Consider the following 23,431-nt stretch of genomic DNA (forward strand, 5'->3'; position numbering starts at 1 on the left):
ATATATATATATATATATACCGAAACCAAGGTGCATAGGGGAACGATGTTTTTTTTTTAATGTGTTGTGCTTATCAGTGGCATAATATTGCTTAGATTAATAAATCGCTTAATGAAAATTACTTATAAAGGAGCAGAAAAAACAACCATGCTGCCGGTGGGATCCGAACCCACGACCTCCGAATACCGCGTCCGGTGCTCTTACCAACTGAGTTACGGCGACTGCTGTCCAATCTGCTGCTCTCCTGGGTATTTATGTTTATTTGGTGTACGCGAACCTTGAGAGTGTTCACCAGCGGCTCCCTCGACCATAGCGGCGGACGTAGCACGTCCTGTAATACCACGAGCGTGACGTGGAACGTCATCTAACGGCGAGGGCGGAAACTGTGCGAGAGCCCTCTTAGGCAACTTGTGGCATCAAGACTGCCAGAACCGAGACCCTCGTTAAGCTATTAGCAGACAAGGTAAAGTTAATGAGGGTCCCGTTTGAAAAACTTATGAAGGGAGGTAACAGTCACCGAAACCAAGGTGCATAGGGGAACGATGTTTTTTTTTTAATGTGTTGTGCTTATCAGTGGCATAATATTGCTTAGATTAATAAATCGCTTAATGAAAATTACTTATAAAGCAGCAGAAAAAACAACCACGCCGCCGGTGGGATCCGAACCCACGACCTCCGAATACCGCGTCCGGTGCTCTTACCAACTGAGCTACGGCAACGGCTGTCCAATCTGCTGCTCTCGTGGGTATTTATGTTTATTTGGTGTACGCGAACCTTGAGAGTGTTCACCAGCGGCTCCCTCGACCATAGCGGCGGACGTAGCACGTCCTGTAAAGGCGCGCTCACACTAGCGGGAAGCTTCCCGCGCCGGCACAGCGTCAACGTCGACGCTGCCTCGCAGCTCCTCGGAATGACGCTCACACTACGCGCGTTTTCTCGCTGCGGTTGTCTTGGAATGTGGAGAGAGGAGGCGCTGAGGGAGGACCCGAACGAGCAGAAAGAGAAGGGGATAGTCACGTGACACTAGAGAAGACTGGAAAGCGCACCCTGCTAGCTCCCCTCCCGTCGCCCTGGCAAAGCAGCCGCCGAGTGCCCCGGCCGGCCGGGGCCGGCCGGCCGGACGCGCGCAGCCTCCGCCTCCGCCGACGGGGTCACTGAACTGGGACCGACGTCACGGTTCACGGTCGGCGCCCATTGGCTGTTCTGTCACCGGCACGGGAAAAATAGGTACCGAACCCATCGCTCCGCGGGACGGGAGAGCAGGCTGTCCGCGGGAGAAAAACCGGCTTGGGCGGGAAGCGGCACGCGGGAAACGCCCGGCGTTGCGCGTTTTCCCGCTAATGTGAGCGCCCCTTAATACCGCGAGCGTGACGTGGAACGTCATCTGACGGCGAGGGCGGAAACTGTGCGAGAGCCCTCTTAAGCAACCTGTGGCATCAAGACTGCCAGAACCGAGACCCTCGTTAAGCTATTAGCAGACAAGGTAAAGTTAATGAGGGTCCCGTTTGAAAAACTTATGAAGGGAGGTAACAGTCACCGAAACCAAGGTGCATAGGGGAACGATGTTTTTTTTTAATGTGTTGTGCTTATCAGTGGCATAATATTGCTTAGATTAATAAATCGCTTAATGAAAATTACTTATAAAGCAGCAGAAAAAACAACCACGCCGCCGGTGGGATCCGAACCCACGACCTCCGAATACCGCGTCCGGTGCTCTTACCAACTGAGCTACGGCAACGGCTGTCCAATCTGCTGCTCTCGTGGGTATTTATGTTTATTTGGTGTACGCGAACCTTGAGAGTGTTCACCAGCGGCTCCCTCGACCATAGCGGCGGACGTAGCACGTCCTGTAAAGGCGCGCTCACACTAGCGGGAAGCTTCCCGCGCCGGCACAGCGTCAACGTCGACGCTGCCTCGCAGCTCCTCGGAATGACGCTCACACTACGCGCGTTTTCTCGCTGCGGTTGTCTTGGAATGTGGAGAGAGGAGGCGCTGAGGGAGGACCCGAACGAGCAGAAAGAGAAGGGGATAGTCACGTGACACTAGAGAAGACTGGAAAGCGCACCCTGCTAGCTCCCCTCCCGTCGCCCTGGCAAAGCAGCCGCCGAGTGCCCCGGCCGGCCGGGGCCGGCCGGCCGGACGCGCGCAGCCTCCGCCTCCGCCGACGGGGTCACTGAACTGGGACCGACGTCACGGTTCACGGTCGGCGCCCATTGGCTGTTCTGTCACCGGCACGGGAAAAATAGGTACCGAACCCATCGCTCCGCGGGACGGGAGAGCAGGCTGTCCGCGGGAGAAAAACCGGCTTGGGCGGGAAGCGGCACGCGGGAAACGCCCGGCGTTGCGCGTTTTCCCGCTAATGTGAGCGCCCCTTAATACCGCGAGCGTGACGTGGAACGTCATCTGACGGCGAGGGCGGAAACTGTGCGAGAGCCCTCTTAAGCAACCTGTGGCATCAAGACTGCCAGAACCGAGACCCTCGTTAAGCTATTAGCAGACAAGGTAAAGTAAATGAGGGTCCCGTTTGAAAAAACTAATGAAGGGAGGTAACAGTCATCGAAACCAAGGTGCATAGGGGAACGGTATTTTTTTAATGTGTTGTGCTTATCAGAGGCATAATATTACTTAGATTAATAAATCGCTTAAAGAAAATTACTTATAAAGCAGCAGAAAAAACAACCATGCCGCCGGTGGGATGTAGTAAGATTCAAAAACAAATTCACTTCCGATGATAGTAATTGCTTTGCCTTATCTAGCACATTTTATAAATCGTTTACTAGCTCCTAATTAATATATATAATGGTCTGACACTTTCACTGCTTAATATGATACTCACTCTTACATGCTTTCATAATTAGCGTTTGAAATGCCACATAATTATTTTCTTGAACTGTTTCCAAAAAAGGACGCAACATTCCGACCAGAAGCCTCTTGCGGAAAAAAAATTGTTCACCATTTGCTGACCCGTTCTGATGTGTCCAACCCCCCACGCAATTTTCCAAATTGGAACCGAGGAGGGAAAACAATAAGTAATAAAATATATTTTGTTTGATGTTGAAGTTTGCCGAAAACATATTTGGTGTCTTCGTGACATTAGTCGCATAACCTCGCAACACGTACTCCCGTGGCTCACAAATGAGGGGTGGAGTAGTGGGCCCGGCATCCAGGCCCCATTTCCTTTGTGAAATACTTCGGCAAGCCTAACTCGCGGACAAAGTGAATGCTTGGGTCATTGCCATTACAGCATTAAAGATGAGGACGAGACAAGTACACAGACACGGTCCTATATTTAACAGTACTCATTATCTGCATTCAACCAACAAAATATTCCACAAGTAGGGGTGAAAAGCCACACTTTCTTTTGTTATAGATAATGCTCTAATGAAGGATAATTAAAATGAGGCCATTTCAACTACAGTGTAGATTTGAAACGCGACAAAGGATACATCGGCAGCAAATGCTCTATAATTAGGCGTCGGACTATTCGGTTCAAGCCTAAAAAAACGACAAAAGTACGCCGAATTCAGTTTTAGAAATACGATTTTAACCAAAAAAGAAAGGTCAGCACAATTGACATTCGAGTACAGTGCATGAATATATTCTACACCGTGCATTCGAGGCATTGCTAGGGAGATGTTGAGTACGAGTTACACGCAAAGTTCAATATTAAATAAGTAGGAGGCGCGTGATGGAACAGTGATGGTGTTGGATAAGCATCGCTGTTGTGATATTTGAGGTATATAGCCGTTAGTTTACTTGCCTCGCATACATAAGAGCACCGCCTCCACATAGGTGGTGGCCAAGCACTGTTTGTTCACTGTCATCGCCCGCTTAGAGCATTTAGTCCATTAAGTACTTTTATCAACAGCATGCAAGACACTGACATGAAACCGCGCATGGTTTTCTTGGAAAAAACGAAAAAACTTAAGCTCCGCATTAAGGGCATGACGCGATAGCGCAATGGGTTAATTCCCATTTATGCAGAAGGCCATTCTCTACATTCTTAGATCCCTGGGAGTACTCATACCCGTTCTGGCGCAATGGGGCAGCGGTTACGCGATACCCTATTGCCCTGCGATAGCAGGTGCTGCCAACGGTGGGCTTTGTGCGGTCCAGGTCACTCTTCCCGAGCTGCCAATCATTTAACTGCAACCCGCCACAGTGGTGCAAAAACCGCCCTATACCATATGACTTGGGAATGTGACAGAAATAAAGCATTCCATGGCTCACAGAATTCGAGTGCGGATCAGTGGGAGAGTGTGCTCTCCAGCGGCAACCCAATCCTCCAAATTTGGTCATCCATGCCCAGCGAGCGGCCAAACTCAGCGGTACCCTGGAATAGAGACGCCGACCTCTGCAAGACGGAAGGAGACATCTGCTTGAAGATGAAGACCTTGTTAGAGCAATAAAGTGTATCCTATCCTACCTTATCCTATCCGCCACAGTGAGCCGTTTGCTCACTATCCGGTGGGCAGGTTGTGATGACGCTGCAAGGTCACGTGACCTAGGTGGCCCCCCCTGCCTCCTAGGTTGCTCTCTAGAGAGCACCTGCCAGAGCCATGCCCGTGATATTTTCGCTCACAAGGCCGACGCCGGATTTCTTGGGCCTGTCGCTTTAAATGTACCATGGTGTGGCTACCGAATATTGACGGCACTTTCATCGTTGCCATCAACACGTCGAACCACGCGCTGCCCTGGCCTTTTCCAATCCACCGCGACAGCCAACGATAAATGTCAGCCTAGTACAAACATCCTCTTTCAATTTTTTCTGCCGGCAATCTCATTTAACTTGCGCTACTTTTGTAATTACGATACCAATTCCTCCTACAAGAACCGCCCTAGAGATTACCATTTCAACGACGATTAATGGTTAATAAGAAAATTTGAGATGGACCTCCAGTGCTTTTTGACTACACAGCATTGCCACAGTAAATTCCCGGAAAAAGTAAGCCATGCGTAGAAATTAATATACTCAAAATAAAACCAAAAATTGCCGCCTGGAAGAAAAAATCGAAAAAGAACGCTGAATTAAAAGAATAAAAACCGAAATATCCAAGCACTATCTATAATAAAATGAACAAAAGAACAAAAATAAATTTTACCACTTACACGCGGTTTAACAGAACCAGACAGACCAGATGAAAACATGATAAAACAGTTGTGATGCCTCAGGCTAGAACAAATGCACATTGGTTTCCCTTCTTTGCCTGAACCATAGAAGAATGGAACGAACAAGGGCCAGAGATTGTGAACCTGTCTCCGGTCGAGTCTCTCTTGACTGCTGTGAATGATTATGCGGTGAAACGCTTGCGAACACAGCTCCACATTTCCAATACTAAGCATCACTCTGAGTTCTTGTCGGAGTGTTGTGCATTGCGAAGCGTGGCATTTATTCTGTCTTTTCTTTTCATATTCTTTTTGAATTGGTGTTTTCGTACGAAAACGTGCTTGCCTTAGTCCTTGAGAATCCTTTCTGCTGCCCTTAGAAGTCAACGAGCATGAGTAGATTAGCTTGATTTGATGTTTCCATTTTATTTTTTGTGTTTTTCGTTATTAGAGACAGCGTTTGTTGAAACCAAGCGTGGCTTGCAACCCCTGAACCAATGGAGAAAATTCTTGAGGTTGAAATTTTTCCCAGTGTATTTAGTGGCGACAGTGGTGTAGACAAACGTCTGAACGCATTGCACTATATTTTCCCTAGAACTGATCCCCAGAAAAAAAAGCTTTTTTTTTTGCGTGCCGCACGAATGTTTTTGCTCATTCATTCTTCCCTTCTAAGATTAATGAAAGGAATCGTTCGGTCGAAAGAGTAATCAATGTTTCACCCGCCAACTTCTCCTCAGCCTTGCTTGAGGTCAGTTTTCTGCGAGTTTCATTGTGTATTAGTTGCATTATTTTTGTTGTTGTTGTTGTGTTTGGTCTTCGTTTTGTCCTTGACTTTTCTTTTTCACAGATGACATACAGTGTTTGAAAACCCCCTGCAATAATTCCCCATGGGCGATATAGGTATTCATAAATAAATACAAAATAAATAAGCAGCTGTATGTGATCGTCACAAGTGTGTTTCATCTCTTTTTCTTTCTTTTTTTTTGCTGTACCACTCCTGCTTTGACGGCCATAGGGCAGCAAGCAACATTCGATAAATAAATACAGGATTCGCTACTTTATGCGACAGCATATACAGCTCGTTCGGTCGAAAAGCCGTCGGCGTAATCGGCACCGCGTGACGGAATTAATGGGGGGCTGCGTGAAAAACACCGTATCACTTTATTTTGTGGTTCTAGTGATTGATGATTGATTGGTGCTGATAGCCTGAAAATGTCTGCTTGTATTTCACGCTCAAGGCTAAACAAATACACTCGCTTTCTTAAAAAAAATGGAATAATAAAAAAAATTGGGAAAGGAGGTGTTCAAAGAAGTAAGAATAGTCAGAAAGAAAAGCCAATGCTTTAAGATGCTAATTATGACTATCTTAATTGTGTAATTATTCAAATATTTATTTATTTGAAATAAATAAAAATGAGTTCAAATGTGTCAAACTGCTCACAATGAAAATCCAATGTTTGCTGATGCTAAGTCACGGCGTATACCGTCGTCCTAATAAAATAATCTTGTAAAAAATTCTAGACAGTCACATTAGCATCAGATGACGCACAAAACGGCGTACGCTAACGCGTCAGCTCATAAGCGTAGCATAGGAGTCCTCCAACGTTTTGTGTATATTAACTGTATCCTGTCATACTGCCGCAATGCTTTGTAATATTCATTTTCCAGTCTAAATGACGCCGGCACACTGTTTTACCACTCAAGAAAGGCACGGCGACTGTATTTCTCGACGAAGCCGCCGACTTACGGGATGCCTTCGCCCTCTCCGAATCAGCCGGAAAAAACCCGCTTTGGCAAGGGCACACGTCTCTTCCACATAAACCCGGCGCTGCCCGGGAACAGACAAGACCAGATCTGCAGTCGCCTTCAGAGTTACAGCGATTGTTTTTCTGTCTCGACAAAGGCCCGAGGAACGTATGTTGCAAGTAATCGCATTATAACCGCTGAAGACGTCCGACCTCTGCGCCAAAGCCCCTACTATGTCTCGACGAGCGAACGTCAAGTCATCCGGGTCTAAGTTGAGGAAATGTTGCGCGACGATGTCATTCAGCCATCGAAGAGCCCCTGGGCAGCCCCGGACGTCCTCGTGAAGAAGGGCGGTAATCTCCGTTTTTGCGTCTATTACCGCCGAATGAATAACGTAACCCGGCATCTACGATACCCTAGACCACCTCTGCGACGCAAATACTTCCCGTCCATGTGCCTAAAGAGCTGGTATTGGCAAATTGAAGTCGCTGAAAGAGACCCTGAAAACACCGCCTTTATCACATCCGACGGCCTCTACGGGTTCTACAGGTAATGCCGTTTGTACTTTGTTCTGCGCCAGCAACTTCCAGAGTGGAATAGACACTATACTGGCAGGCCTCAAGTAGAAAATTTGTTTCGTTTACTTAGATGCCGTTGTTGCGTTCTCCTGAACCTATGACGATCATCTAAAAAGGCTTTGAACCGTGTCAGAGACAATCAAGTCATCAAGGCTCACCCAAGCCAGAGAAGTGCAATTCCGCTTTCATGCAGCTGCTGTTTATAGGCTCCATCGTGAGTAACTATGGAATACAATCGGGCCCGCTGAAAACAGATGCCTTCGCACAATTTTCACAGCTGAGCGACAAGAAAGTAGTGCGCACTATTCTAAGGCTGTGCCCGTAATACCGACGATTTGTAAACAAATTCGCGCATTACCGCACCCCTGTTGCAGCTTACGAAGTGCCATTCCAGTGGGAAGCTCATCATCGTGATGTATTCCAGGAACTTAAGCGTTGCTGACAGTCACCGCCTGTAATGGACACTTGGACGAAAGAGACGAAACCGAATTTCGATTCCATTTGATTTGATTTACGGGGGTTTAAGGTCACAGAGCGACACAAGCTATGAGGGCCGCCGTAGTGAAGGACTCACGCCGACGCAAGCAGGTTGGGGCCGGGAGCCGTTCTCGTCCAGAAGCAGCAAGGCAGCGAAAGAGTAACAGCGTACGCTAGCTGCTTTGTCCAAGGCAGGAGTAAACTATTCTAAGACGGAGAAGGAGTAAATTGCGATAGTGTGTGCCACGTCGAAATTCCGCCCGTACTTGTAAAGCAGAGCTTTCAAAGCTCTGACTGACCGACACTGATCATCAGGGACTGCCTGGCTGCCTCGATCGCTCGATGGGGCTCACGACTTCAAGAGTTTGACGTCCCCGTCGTCTACAAGTCCGGCCGCAAGCACTCTGACGCCGACTGCAGGTCACGAGCGCCTCTAGATGTATCGCCGCAGAACTACGATGGCGACGCCTTTCCAGGACCTACTCCAGCACTTTTTCACAGCAGCAACGCTCGGATCCCAACATCCAACGTCTCATTGAGTACTTGGAAGGCAAGGTTTCGTCACCCCCAACCTCGTTCAAACGGGGATTGCCTTCGTTCTGCATGCAGAATGATGTGCTCGTGAAGAACTTCGCAGCGAACCTAACCGCTTACTTCCTTGTACCTGTAAGCCTTCGCGAGGTAGTTATACAGGCTTTACACGACGAGCCGACTGTCACATGTGATATGAAGTTTGAAATAAAAGTATGAACTAAAGAAGTTTGGAGAAGACGACGAGGATGACGATAAGCATGACATGTATTAACCCAAGACTAAAGAAAATGAAGAAGTATACGGTGAGGTGGGAAGAGATGATTGGTGGAGGGATAGCGTGGCACGGTGTGTGTGTGTGGGGGGGGGGGGGGGGGAGAACAGAGAATCGGCGGTTCCGGCGGGTCAGGAACACCTCGGCTGGTAGAGAGCAACTCCGGCTACTGCTCGGGTGATCTCGAGTTCTACGGCCTCACACCGTGGACTTCCTGCCGTTACTGAGCCCGTTCCGGGGAGTCAGCAGCTGACGCAACCACCTGCTAAGGCCAGGGGTGCCTCCAGCGCTGTTGCCACCCATCCGGGTGGTGCCCACAACCCAACATAACCAGCATCACCTCCACGGCCACTTGGACCGGGAGCTCGTACGACGCCGCCAACGACGCTGCCAGCGACGCCAGCATAAGCACTTCGAACTCCACCTCGACGCCGGCTACCTAGATGCCACTGACTGGACCCATACAACGCATCATGAGCACCGAACCGTGAGCACGAACGCCGAACGCTAGTAGACTGGGTGCGTGACCAACGCTACTGAAGAGGATAACATCGACGTCGCCGCCTACCTTCAGCGCGCAGAAGAAGCCAGATTCTTGCCCGATTACGGATCAAAGATCAAAAGCGCACCAACGCCCTACGCTACCCTACGCCTATTGCACGCGGAACACAAGTCGGGTGACCGTGTATGGTTGTGAACGCCCATCGGCCTCCGCGGACTGAGTGAAATGCTTCTGCGTCACTACTGCGGCCAGTACAACATCATTCGTCGACTCGGAGATCTGTACAACGAAGTGGCCTCCGACAGAGTGTCAGCATCACAGTGGTGGTGCGCATGCGCTGAAACTCCGTGTTTCAGTGATTTTTTTTAAATTCGAAAGCATTATTAGTTCCATTTAAAGAAAAGTGGGCGGAGTGTGCGTGTGGGTGTGCGTGCATGCGCACGCGTCCCAAACAACCAAACAAGCGAAAATAGAGCAAAAGCCGAGAAGAACAAGGAAAGAAAACAGTACTAGCACTGGTCCTGCTGTTTTCTTTCATTGTTGTCCTCGACCTTTGCGCTATTTTCGCTTAAGTATGCATCACCAACTCGCCCGTATTGCCATCGTGTCAAACGTCTACCTTCTGAGTCCACGATATGAAAACTTGGCCGACTTCATCGCCGTGCTGCGAGAGGGTCCGAGCGTTTGCAGTGTAGTGCGCGACTAATACGCAAACATGTGAACTCGTAGCAAACAACGTGAATGCATAGAGAAACGTTGCGCGTAAAGAATGCTCTCAGGAACAGTAATGCTTTCGGATTCCCACACGTAAGCAGTCTTAGTCTGCGCCGAATTTATTTAGTGTGTAAGGCCTAATCCGGACGTTCAGAGCCTAGCAAAGTCTACTCTTGGCGATTTTTGTGCAGAAGAATCAGAAATAAAATCAAAGAAAATCACATTAATATTCACGACTGGGAGTCGAACGCGCGGCGGCGCAAACAGACGACCAGCTTCAAAGGCCGCTGCGAGAGAGCACTGTGCTCTCTCCACAGTTTTGCATTATTGTATGAAAATCAGTCGCGCTGAGTTACCAAATGCTTTACGCACTATCGCGATGAAAAGAAACGCGAACAGCGGAAAGCGCGGCTTTCCGTGCAGTCAGCGCACCCTAGCGTCGGCCCGCTTAGTCAGAGGATTCGTGTCCAACTCCAGTATGCCTCGGTGTCGCTAGGCAAATCGCCGCTTTAAGTCGGCACCACCGTAGCACTAGAATCTTGTTCAGGCCGGCGCTGTCTCACCTCGTGTGTGCTCTGAGTGTGAGGCATGACCGGCGGATGATAAGTTTTACTTCTCATGATGCCTGGCAAGTCAAATACGGGAAGCTTTATTGTTGTCACCATGATTAGTGCGTAATAGAACCGAAGCGTGAATGTCTTGCAGACCATAAGAGGTTTGTTGGTCTAAGAACGATTCGAAGAGCAATTCCAACAAAAGCTGAAGCTGGCACAAATTTTGAAGTTATCACCAGGAAGATTACTGGACAAAAACACACTTTGCATTAATTTCGATTTGGAAAAGTCTCCTTCGGCAAGAATGACAGATTCCATGCGCCTTAACACAGAGGCGAACAGTTCGGTAGCTAGCTCACTGCCGCGAATCCTGTCCCACTCGGCGTGAACAGCAGCCCTGAGGGAGCCCTTGTTCATTTTATGGAGCTGCAGTCGTGGCAAGCGTAATTTTATAATTGCCCAGACATTTTCATTTGGATTTTTGCCTGCTCCTTTTGCTGACCACGAAAGTTTACAAATAGCAAGGTTCTCCAGCAAGGCTTCCACAGAACGGGAAGTATATGGATGCGAGAAAGTTCGTATTTATAATAAAATAGCCTATCCTTGAAGATCCATCCAAATCATAAGGCAGGAGAACTTACTACCTTTCATTACAGTTATCTGCTGCAGTTAATCGTTCATATAGCCGTAGAAGGGGACCCAAGCCATCGCCCGTGATGGCTCCTCACACACTCACGGAGCAGCGCGCGCTGAGGCTTGGTCGCTTGAAGCAGGTGGGATCAAAGCTGCATAAAGTAAAGGAAAAAGTTTAGAACGCGTTTACGCACTTTTAAGTTGTGTAACGCGCTTAGGCCAAGCGGTGATGTAACTAAACCCTTTTAATGCATATTTTAGCTAAGTAGTAACCTGTCACTAAAACAAGTACCGCGCTGTTACAGTAACATGGCTTTTATTCGTTCGCTTAGAATGCACCTCGAGCCATTAATTCATGGCATGAACCATGCGAAAAGTAGCCAAGGTAACCGGAAAACACGTTTCGGCTGAAAAGTATATTATATCCCATAAACACACGGAAGTCGCGCTCTCATGTAACCATCGTCGTCGGCTTATTTTAGCTAAGATTTGATGATACTCTTTCCACTGAAGCACTAACTCAACGGATTCAAGACCATATCTTTATGGAGAGCATCGCAATTCAAGAACAGTCTGCGGCAAAGGCTTACCAATGATTGTCTTGACGTCACACTTTCACTCTATCGTGTTCCTTCGTGGTAAATGTGCTCTCATCTGTGACCATCACCTGGCCCCATCTTCAATCGTCTAGTCTTTATGCGATTGTGCGAATTGTAGACGGCGGCATTGTGGTGATCCGAAAGCAAAGGCTTCCTTGCGGCTGTCCTCCATTGAAGGCTCGATTCGTGCAGGCGCTGTCGAACCACTTCAACATCAAAGTATAGCCAGATCTCGTTATTGATCTGTTCGGCTCTTAAAAAGGGTTGCCTACGGCGGCTGCAGTTATCAGTAGGTCTTCTTCCGCAGTTGTGAAATGTGACTGCGAACTGCGAGGAAGGTCCGAGAGTGTATACCTTAAGTTCACTAAATCAGTCAGAAATTTCACTAAATATAAACAGTGCTAAAGAGCACAGTGTGTCGGGAATATTATTAAAATGCAATATAAAAACTTTCGCAGAAAATACCGCTCCTCTTGGTTGACAGTTCGAAAAAGTAGCCATAGACTCGCGTGTCAGCACACAAACCGAGGGTATCTGTAAGAAGTGCTGGTAGAAAATGGCACCCTTCACATACAAAATGCAGAGCAGGTGCCTCATATCTGACTGAAAATTATGAATTCACCATTTACTACTGGTAGGAAGCTAATACTAAGAAATTTGCATGATTTTCTGCGGGTGGAATGAGGACGAGAGTACGCATAGCTCGGGCGAGTGAGTTGTGGCAAACTCAGTAGGTCGCGAATGGCAGTAAGGCTAATGCAATTAAATTTATGCGTACGACACCGCTAGAATGTCATTAAAACTTAAGACACTATATGGCATTAAATATGCCCGTGTGGCACGGGTATAAGAGCCTTTTCTGGCAATTTTTTTCGGTTCCAAGTCTCCTCGTTTCGTCGAAGTTGATTCTGTGTCTTCGGAACGTTCAGCTACAGGATTGCGCTCTGTTGCGAAGTTGCGGACGTCGTTTCTATGCTGCCGAATTCTTTCTTTTAGATTTTTGGTTTCCCCGATGTAGCCTGTAGGAAATTTGCAGAAATGCCTTGGGCTCTTCCTCTCGGCGGCCCGTCTTTGTGAACGGGTAGGCAAAGAGCAACAGTGTTTGTGTGCTTGCGCGCAACCAGGAGAATAACGGCCTGAAGGGCGAGTTGGTGCATGATGAAATGAACGGGGGCGCAACAAGGAAGAGACACCGCATGCGCACACTACCAACTGTTTATTGCACGGAAAGGTGGCACATTTAAACATTCAGCTCCGCATTATCGCTCCGAACCCAGCACGTGGAAAAAGGCAGCAACATCAGGATAACGGGCAAGAAAATTTAACCCCTGCAGATAAACTTAGAGATTCTGATAAAAGAACAAGGAGGGGGCCGTCTCTTAGCAAAAGCAGTGTCAAACGCTCATAGCAACATCAGAGTCATACAATAGAAGCGAAAGCAGTCAGAAACTAAAAAACTAAAATAAAATAAAAATAAGAACTCAATAACAAATATCAATCATAGCAAAAGCAGAGTCAAACATACGAAGCAAAAGCAGTCCGAAACCGAAAAACCACAAACACGAAAAAGATAAAACAAACAAAAAATGCACCTAAAACACAAAAAGAACAAAAAAAAACAGAACAACAGACGGCCGCTAGAAAAGGAGGGCTGAATAGTCGCAGAGTACATGATGTCACAAAAAATTGGCGGTGGTTTAGCTCTGGTTAAACCTGGAGTGACGCGATAGCTACAGCTAGCCGAGTGGAACTTGGTGACGTGACCAACCACGTGATCAGCCATGGCGCCGCGCCGCCGGCAGCTGCTCCGCACCACGTGATCAACCACGTGACAGCGTGGCGCAACAGCCACAGGGTGGCGAGCAGCCTCGCTGAAGGGTTGAAATGCTACCGGAATGCAGCTATCGCTACACAAAATTATCTAGAAAGGAAACTTCATTTCAAAGGTGTCTCTTCCTTGTTAGTGTCCTTGTTGCGCCGCAGTTCTTTTCATCAAGCATCCTGGAGACCCCATTTTTTTTTTTCAGGATTCGGGAGATGGTTTCGTTGTCACCTCGGACATAAGGCAGAGCGACGTGTTTTGGCGGTGGTGTTGGTCGTTTCGCGTTGATTTCTTGGCGGCTTTCGCATCACCGCTTTCGTTCTTTCGACTTCCTGCTCCCCTCCATGCATACCTAAAGGAGTACAGACAGCTGCCTTTTTGATAATGAAGCGTAAGACATTTCTTATACATGTATTACCAGGTGGTATTCTCCTACGACCGCTAAATAATTTATCATCGAATTTCTTTCGCGTGCTGCTTAGGTTTAATTTTCAACAGCCGAATGGTGACTGTGACGTCAACGTGTGCTTATAGGTCATGTGAGACAAAAAAAAAACTGCGATATCATTGCAGCTTCGTCGATTTATTTCATTACAATGCTAAAGTCAGCCTTCCTCAAAAGATGGAATGACAACGAATGTTGAAGCAGCGATTATATTGCAGCTCTTGCATTCCTCACGTGACCTATAAACACACGTTGACGTCACAGTCATCACGCGGCTGTTGAAACCGAAACAGCACGACAAAAAATTGATTGTAAATTATTGAGCGGCCGTAGGCGAGTACCACATGGTGATTCATGCAAAGCAGTACTTTCTACACCATTGTAGAGAAGAAAACGTGCCAGCAAGAAAAGATGTGTATGCCCCTCTAAAGACGATAGCTATACTCTCTCAATCGCCTCTGAAGAAGCCGAGCCGGGTCCGAAACGTTGGGTTGTAAATTAGTTTTTGGTTTCAGGCATATCACAGTTTATTCGTATTCTAAATAAACATGATTCTGGTACTAAAGATTTATTTCTGCCCATATTTATTTTCATTGCAAGGGATCAAGTTGATGCTTCTTTAAGAGGGGGAAATGCTGATTTGCTCATGCGCAGTGCCGCCGGCGCGCGGCTTTACCACTGTGTGCATGACGCCGATGCAACCGCGTTTATTTGGAATGCCAGGCGGAACCGATTCGACTTTGTTCGAGACTGGAGTGGTTACTTAGCACGCCGTATGTCGAAGTTCGTTGTCACCTTTAAATTGAGCACAGCCGAGAGCGGCGGGCATTCTGTTTGACGACCGCCGAGCAGGCTTGCTGCTATCGCCGCCTCTGAGACATTGAGTTCATTGTGGGCGCAGGTCCGCCCCTGGACAGTCTGTTTTGGAAGCCCTTTTCACTGTCTGCTTGACTGCCGAAGAGCGGTCACCACGAAGTGAAAATACTGTAGCCGAATGTATACTTAAAGTTGATGTAGGGAGATTGCGGTGAGACTGAAAACGACAAAGTTCAAACACCGGACGGAAAATATAAAAATTCCGCTTGGAGAAAGAGAAACAAAAACTGGTCGTCAGAAACAACGGCGTCATGCACAACGAACGATCCATGCTCCAAGCCTTGGTAGCTCTAGCGAAGTGACCATGCTGAGCGCCGAATATGAGTAAATCAACGGCTGCTGCGGGAAGCAAAGTAGTTAGTCAACCGGCCACTATTGATCGCCTCGTCAGTGCATTTGACTGGACGAGCTGGCTCCTGGAGGAGTGACCTTTCTTTTTATGTGTAGTGTGTGTGTGCGCGTAGTGTCTGCAAGTTTACTAGAAAAGGCGGATTAAGGAAACACTGTCGATGAACGCGCAATGAAGCGCGGTAAGCCCAGCCACACCTAGGCGACTTACGAACAGCACTTAGCAGTGAAATGTCGCAGCCCGAGGACGTGCGTAAATCGCTGCTCGCGACCGTCGTATGACTAATGCGTCTTCTAGTTCTGAAACGCCAGTTATCCTACGAGCTCAGTGTGCTGCGCAAGCGTTACTATATGCACCACTCAGGTAGTCTGTGTACTTTGCGGTACCGCTGAGGTCGCCTGCTAGTGCGAAATTTATTTCGATTTTATACGCCCGCTGGGTCAGCCCAGCCGAGCAAGGAAAGAGCACATAACAAAGCGCGGCGTTCCAGAGGGAGCAAGCGCGAGCGAGGGGCAGCTGCTTACACCAGCCGCCCCCACGTGCGGCGCTTACGGCGAAGGAAAATGAAAAGAGAGCGCCATTACTTTTATTCGCCATGGGCTTCGCGATCAGCGCCCGCAGCTCAAGTAGCGAGAGAGACAGCCCCCTCCACAAACAAGAGGAGTGTTACCCGGTGCCTCATCCTTCGCGCGTTTCCATGGCAACTAAAATTTCGGTCTCGCGCAAGGCGCTGTGGCGCCACCTAGTACGGCGCACTAGAACTCGGGCGGCATCATGTGGAGCAAGCGGAAGCAAGCGCGCGTCAAACAAAAGCGGCGGCGTGGCATTTAAAGGTGACTTCAAATCGCAGAGTTGGAGCACTTCGAGAGCAACGATTTCTGCTCTTTTCGGAGCCACTGTATTCCAAACGCAGATCTGAGGCACGGATCGCGTCTTCCAATCGTAGACAGGGAGCGGTTGCCGAGCCGAGATTGCTCCGTGGAGCAGTCGGGACTGCTCCGCCGAAATCGGCGGATCCGACCGGAAGTTTGCGTGACGTTCTTTTTCAGCGGCGATAGCGGCGCCCTACATGCTCTGGCCAGAGCAAGTGTACTCCAATCGCAATTTCAGGTCGCGCGCTCTGCGCCGGATTCAGGCGCTCTGTCACAGAGCGTGCAGACCGCTCCGGGCCTGCGATTGGAATTCACCATAAGAAACATGCGTGATCAGTGTCTCGCAGTGCCTGTTCTGCCACGCAGGCAGCAGAAAGGTTGTGTGGTCTACGCAGGGACACCGGATGCCCAAAACCGGTTTTTGGCGGCGGCGTGAATGCTGTTTCGAAGGCTGGTGGGAACCAGTGAGTCACGGGAACGATACTATCAACAAGGAAGTAGTTGGACAAAAGCGAGCTCGCGTCGGCGCACATCTGCTGGGCGCCGTAACAGTTTGCGCGCTGCTGGAAACAAGTAGGAGACAAGCGACCATGAACGGAAGGCTGGCGGGTGAAAAATTCAAGAAGGGCCGCTCAGCATCCCTACTCGAGTAGAGCGAAAGCTGTGTGGCTGTGACCCATTGCGTGAACGCAGTCGCAGCTTTTTGACGCCGAAACGAGCAAGTGGCTCCATCGCTGCAACCATGCAGGCGTGCCTGTCGACAGGCTGTGCTGCTGGTTTTTGTCAGACATCGCGGAATCACAGCGCTTGCGGGCGAGGACACACCCATACGCGCAGTTTGTGTACCCCCTGTGTCCTCGCCTGCCAGCGCTGTGATTCCACTGTGTGCAAAGGGCCTCCCAGATTGTACTGCCGGAACGACGCGGCTCGAATTGTTGTGTGCAAAAAAGATGCAAATAATGAATGTGTACAATGGGCCAGTACTAGCTTCGGCTATTGACCCAGCTGGCTGCAAGCAAGTGTTTTTGTACTCGACTTAGAGGCGAAATAAAAGAATAAAACAATCACTCCTCACTTTTCGAGGCTAGTGAGCAAGTGCAGCTCAAAACGCGGTGCGAGAGAGTTTAGTTCGAAGCTTTTGTGTTACATGAGGTCCGGTCGGTTATAAATCGAGCCCACTTATAACGGCGGCAGTTATAACGAATGCTCACTTATCACGAACCAGGGTGGTGCTGATGCCAAAACGTCTATTAGGGCAATGGCAGTACGTCTCAGATACAATGAACAGCTGTTGCCTCTCAGCTCGGTTCGATGTAAACTCGGCCCCCGGAGTAGAACAACCCCGCGTCTCCAAGGAGCATACAGCGACGAGCGTTTCTTAGTCGTCGCGTTACTCATTTTCCTTTTCTACAGGAAGAATGAGCAACCAAAAAAGGGATGAAAATATGGGATGTATGGAATGGCAACCAGATACAGCCGTTAAAAATGCACGCCCTAAAAGGCGACTTGTAGCGCTGGTGGACAGCGCTGCAAGCTTCGTTTTAACGCCTTACTGCTCATGGGCATGGACGCCAGCGCCCGGCAGATGCCGTTTGTCATCGGGAATTTTCGCAACTAGCAATGATCTGCGTTCTTCTACGCTTCAGGCACGACACAAACACCCGTATGGTTATTGCACCACTGTTTTTTTTTTCTTTATTGGACGAGTGTGCACGTACTGTCAATATCAGATGGGATAAAAAGCAATTTGTTCGCAAAGTACTTACTGAGCTCAGCAAGGACATGGTGAAAAAAAATTGTCCCCTATTTACTTCGATAAGCTAAATGCGACGTAGGTGTGTTAGCAGAGTCGCTTTGCTTAACTTTGTGCATTTTCGTTAATCTTGGTGATTGTGCTGCCGATGTTAAAGCGGGGGTTAAATTTAGGGCGATGAATTTTACTCAAGAGGAGGAATGACCCTTTTGAATCCGCTCAAGCAGTAATAACGAGGAGTATATCTAAGAGTTTCGTTATATCCTAATATTTCGTTATATCCAAGTTGTTCGTTATATCTGGGTCTTTTGCCTCCAACACCTCCTCCTTACAGGACGAAATGAGAGATTTTCCTCGCTCTATTTTGATCTTCCGCTAGATAACCCCCAGACAAGACGGTTTTTTTTTTTTTTTGCGAGCGAGGTGCTTAATTGAAATGCGAATTCGGTGGGCGAGCATTTCGTTTTTGCTTTGGTTTCAGTTTTTGGATGCACTGCCCACGGATGGAAGTTCATAAAGAGGGCAACAAGCAGAGCACAGCGCGAAAGACTCAGCTTAGCACGCGGGATGTTCGGCTGCGGTGGTGCAATCAACATCTGGCCTGCACTGTGAATCGTGTGTTTCGACAAAATCTCACTCCCGCCAAAGGATTGTTCAACTAAGAGAAGTGAATGAACAGACCTATTTTAAACCGGAGTGGCACTCCCTCTTGGTGATGTGCTCAGCCTTACCTCCTGCCTTGTGCTCTGTTGCACTGTGTTTTTTAGATGTCTTTCACGGCAGTTTCTAAAAATATTTGTAAATATTCATGTACATAGAACATAGTTTCTGGGTAATAAATACCATGTTTTAGAAAAAAAAAAATGTGGCGATGCTGTAGTGGTCTAATGAAGGCCAGCAAAGCGGGTCTCTTCGCACCGCCCCGGGCTCGGAACCCACTCGCGACCGTAATGTGTTTTATGTTAGTTTATTTGTGCTCCGAGCTTCACCTTTAGACGAGACTGCTTTTTCGCCAGTGAGGCCCTTAGTGAGTGCAAACGCCAGGGTAATTTTAAAGAAAATCGGAGAGAATACCTGTTTTTAATTCAAAGTTTGCCTTTTCGAATTTTAAATTAACTCAACGCCGACTTAAAAATTATCTGCAAGTTCTAGAATTACAAATTTTGTCCACCATTATGAAAAAGAACTGATTAACACTAAGAAAAAAAATTCAGCCTCAGGTTCTCTAGTCTTCTTGTCCCATCACTGTCCCAAAAACTGCTACTATTGGACTGCCTTACCCGCCGCGGTGGCTCAGTGGTTAGGGCGCTCGACCACTGATCCGGAGTTCCCGGGTTCGAACCCGACCGCGGCGGCTGCGTTTTTATGGAGGAAAAACGCTAAGGCGCCCGTGTGCTGTGCGATGTCAGTGCACGTTTAAGATCCCCAGTTGGTCGAAATTATTCCGGAGCCCTCCACTACGGCACTTCTTCCTTTCTTCTTTCACTCCCCCATTTATCCCTTCCCTTACGGCGTGGTTCAGGTGTCCAACGATATATGAGACAGATACTGCGCCATTTGCTTTCCCTCCACCAAAAAAACCAAACCAATTGAACTGCCTTACTGATTCTGCAATGTTTGGTATTTTTTTGCTGCAAAATTGTGAGATCCAAAAAATACTTTTGCATTGCTTTCCAAACGAAAAGTTTGCATACAATTACTGAACAAATATTCAGGTTCAAAAAATTTTATTTTCCTTTCTGCAGGAACCCAAACTGGCAATTTTGCGAAATCGCAAAATGGGCATTTTCCATTTAGTGCAATATACACTTTTTTTTTCTAGAACTACAGCATTTCTTGAGTTGAAATGCAGTACGATTCTCTTGTGTCGACACATTTGCCCATCATATAGAGATTTCATTGAAAATAAAAATAAATGGTCATGGGGCCTGGATTATCCTTCTTAACTGCACAGCCATTTATAGAGTGTGTCTCACGTAAGACTTTACACAATAATTTAAAATAGGCTTTTTGACTTGCAAGACCGCTTTTTTCTTTGCATGGAAATGTGAGCGGTGTAGTCCATTAGAATACAGCTCAAACATGCTAACTAGCAGGCTGATTAACAAATATTGAATAGTTAGCTTTTTAACTTTAGGCTCCTTAATTATTGACAGGTCTATAGCCCTCAGTACGTAAAATCCTTATTAGTTTTTAGAATATCGAAAACAGGGTTACCCTCGGCGCTGTGGCGCCAGAAATTTTGGCTGTTTCGACGAATTACGTGCACTGGAGAGGTTGCTTTGCCTGCAAGCTTCTTCAAAGCGCACGTGTTTTGGCGCGATGGAAATTAAAGGTTAAGAGTTCGGATGCCACGTCTGTGTACTGTTCCTCTGTTCATTCTTCAAAGCTGCCGGCGCGCAGCTTTATTGCTGTGTTTGCAAGAAGTGTCCAGATTTATCTCGATTGATCTCATCCAAGCAGAGCTTTTTCTACGTTGTTCCGGAATGTTCTAGTAACTTTGCACGCTTTATCTCGAAAGTTCGCTATCAGCTTTTGATTGAGCACGGCCGAGGGCGGCGGCACGTCAGCCCAAATGAAGAGTTTTGTTTAGGCGCCACTTTTGGCTGTCTTTCTCCTCTCCGGATTGCAGTTCCCACTACGCGACAACATATCTGTCACAACGAGCCCTGCATCTCCCTTCCTTGTCTGCTCCACGAAGGCTTCGGTTGTGGCTGTCCTGACGCCATGGGTAGCGTGGGACCGTTCTCGCACAACTTTAGCCCTCTCCGTTCGATCACGTTCTGCGTGACGCTCGCGACCATACAAGACGTACTACGCCCGCCGCTACGGACGAGAGTGGCACTCGTGAATACTCTCAGGGTTAGGTTACACGCAGCATAAATACCGCCGAAAACTGAAAATCGAACAGCCGCCGCCGTAGCTCGGTTGGTTGAGAATCGAACGCTGAATTCGGGGGCCTGGGTTTGGATCAACCCGGCGGCATGCGGTTGTTTTTTTCTTCTGCTTTTTAATCAGTTATCATTTTCTCACCCTATTGATCGCTGTGTCTTCTCATTTGAGCGCCTCCATTTTATATGTTAGACATCTATGAGCAGCGCGATCGGATGCTTTGGCAAAATAGATGAATATGGTGTCAGTGAACCACAGCCCTCCCATCCTTACCCCCCTCCCCCGCGCCTTTCGCATCACTGCTTTCGTTCTTTTGACCTCCTCCTCCCCTCCGTGCATACTTAAAGACGCTAGCCCCCAGTCACCCCTGATGAAGGAGCTAGAGCAGGCTCCCAAACATCGGGTTTTAATGTCTTTGGTTGGAAGTGTGTAATATAAATCCGCCTTCTTGGAGTGCAATCACTTGATGTGAATAATTTTTTCTTGGAAGAAAGAATACAAAAATGAATTCCTGAGAGACGTCATTTTTACCAGCGTAAGCGGAAAATTTCGTTAATTGTTTTGTAGAATCCGGACAAATAACCTTCCAAATGTTTTAGAATTGTTTCTCAACAATTGAGGGATATCAGTATTGAAAAACCTATCTTTAGCTTCCTCATATATTCTGTGCATTTTTTCGCGAATGCCAGATAGTCAGCCCTGTCGTGTTCAGTGTTGCTGAGCATGTATTTTGCATATCAGATCTTTTCTGTTTTGTTAAGGAACCTCTTGACATGCTTAGTAAACCAAGGTTTATCGCTCGTATCTTGGGTCGTTTTTCTTCTGGAACAAGGGCGCCTATGAGAGCATGAATAACCGCCTCACCAATTTCCCTTTTTTTTTTCTTCAAAATTTTTCGCAAGGTTTCATTTAAACCGACTTGTTGAAAGGTAAAATGCTTGAATTCATCAGCACGTACATCACCACCAAAACTGTCAGCATTTGGTCATCCTACACTTGGTTTAACCGAATAGTAAAAGACTTCTCAGCAAAAAGAAAAGGCTTTGATAAAGTAACCTATAAACATCTCCTACACAAAATTTCAGGCTTGAAATTAAACCCTTTTGTGCTCAATTGGCAAAAACATTTTCGACCAACCGCCAGGAATTCGTATTGGCTAACAACCACGCGTCTTCAGTGTCCCCTGTAACCTCTGGTGGGCGACAATTTACCATTCTAGGCTTTCAGTTATTTCTAATCTGAATTAATGATCTTCCTAATAATCTCTCATGGACTGTTCCTTTGTTCGGTGATGACAACGTCATCTGACTGCATGTGCGTGTGTGTGTGTGTGTGTGTGTATGTGTGTGTTTCTTTATGGTTTATGACGGTTTAACGTCCCAAAGCGACTCAGGCTATGAGAGACGCCGTAGTGAAGGGCTCCGGAAATCTCGACCACCTGGGGTTCTTTAACGTGCAGTGACATCGCACAGCACACGGCCCTCTAGAATTTCGCCTCCATCGAAATTCGACCGCCGCGGCCGGTATCGAACCTGCGTCTTTCGGGCCGGCAGCCACCGCCACCGGCAGCGGCACCCACCGCGGCGGCTGTGCGTGCGTACATGTGTGTGTGTGTGTGTGTGTGTGTGTGTGTGTGTGTGTGTGTGTGTGTGTGTGTGTGTGTGTGTGTGTGTGTGTGTGTGTGTGTGTGTGTGTGTGTGTGTGTGTGTGTGTGTGTGTGTGTGTGTGTGTGTGTGTGTGTGTGTGTGTGTGTGTGTGTGTGTGTGTGTGTGTGTGTGTGTGTGTGTGTGTGTGTGTGTGTGTGTGTGTGTGTGTGTGTGTGTGTGTGTGTGTGTGTGTGTGTGTGTGTGTGTGTGTGTGTGTGTGTGTGTGTGTGTGTGTGTGTGTGTGTGTGTGTGTGTGTGTGTGTGTGTGTGTGTGTGTGTGTGTGTGTGTGTGTGTGTGTGTGTGTGTGTGTGTGTGTGTGTGTGTGTGTGTGTGTGTGTGTGTGTGTGTGTGTGTGTGTGTGTGTGTGTGTGTGTGTGTGTGTGTGTGTGTGTGTGTGTGTGTGTGTGTGTGTGTGTGTGTGTGTGTGTGTGTGTGTGTGTGTGTGTGTGTGTGTGTGTGTGTGTGTGTGTGTGTGTGTGTGTGTGTGTGTGTGTGTGTGTGTGTGTGTGTGTGTGTGTGTGTGTGTGTGTGTGTGTGTGTGTGTGTGTGTGTGTGTGTGTGTGTGTGTGTGTGTGTGTGTGTGTGTGTGTGTGTGTGTGTGTGTGTGTGTGTGTGTGTGTGTGTGTGTGTGTGTGTGTGTGTGTGTGTGTGTGTGTGTGTGTGTGTGTGTGTGTGTGTGTGTGTGTGTGTGTGTGTGTGTGTGTGTGTGTGTGTGTGTGTGTGTGTGTGTGTGTGTGTGTGTGTGTGTGTGTGTGTGTGTGTGTGTGTGTGTGTGTGTGTGTGTGTGTGTGTGTGTGTGTGTGTGTGTGTGTGTGTGTGTGTGTGTGTGTGTGTGTGTGTGTGTGTGTGTGTGTGTGTGTGTGTGTGTGTGTGTGTGTGTGTGTGTGTGTGTGTGTGTGTGTGTGTGTGTGTGTGTGTGTGTGTGTGTGTGTGTGTGTGTGTGTGTGTGTGTGTGTGTGTGTGTGTGTGTGTGTGTGTGTGTGTGTGTGTGTGTGTGTGTGTGTGTGTGTGTGTGTGTGTGTGTGTGTGTGTGTGTGTGTGTGTGTGTGTGTGTGTGTGTG

General features: G+C 47.8%; 1 protein-coding gene and 2 non-coding genes across 3 annotated transcripts in view; all 3 read right to left on the minus strand.

Annotated features, from left to right (window-relative positions):
• Nucleotides 1-23,431, minus strand: part of nab (NGFI-A-binding protein homolog) — an 867,324-nt gene that overhangs the window by 820,968 nt on the left and 22,925 nt on the right. The window lies entirely within an intron of this gene.
• On the minus strand, nucleotides 646-722 carry TRNAP-CGG (transfer RNA proline (anticodon CGG)). The gene has a single exon. It is a non-coding gene; the product is annotated as a tRNA-Pro (tRNA).
• TRNAP-CGG (transfer RNA proline (anticodon CGG)) lies at nucleotides 1,665-1,741 on the minus strand. Its single transcript has one exon. It is a non-coding gene; the product is annotated as a tRNA-Pro (tRNA).

This window comes from Amblyomma americanum, chromosome 6, assembly GCF_052857255.1.
Source record: "Amblyomma americanum isolate KBUSLIRL-KWMA chromosome 6, ASM5285725v1, whole genome shotgun sequence".
NCBI classification, from domain to species: domain Eukaryota; kingdom Metazoa; phylum Arthropoda; class Arachnida; order Ixodida; family Ixodidae; genus Amblyomma; species Amblyomma americanum.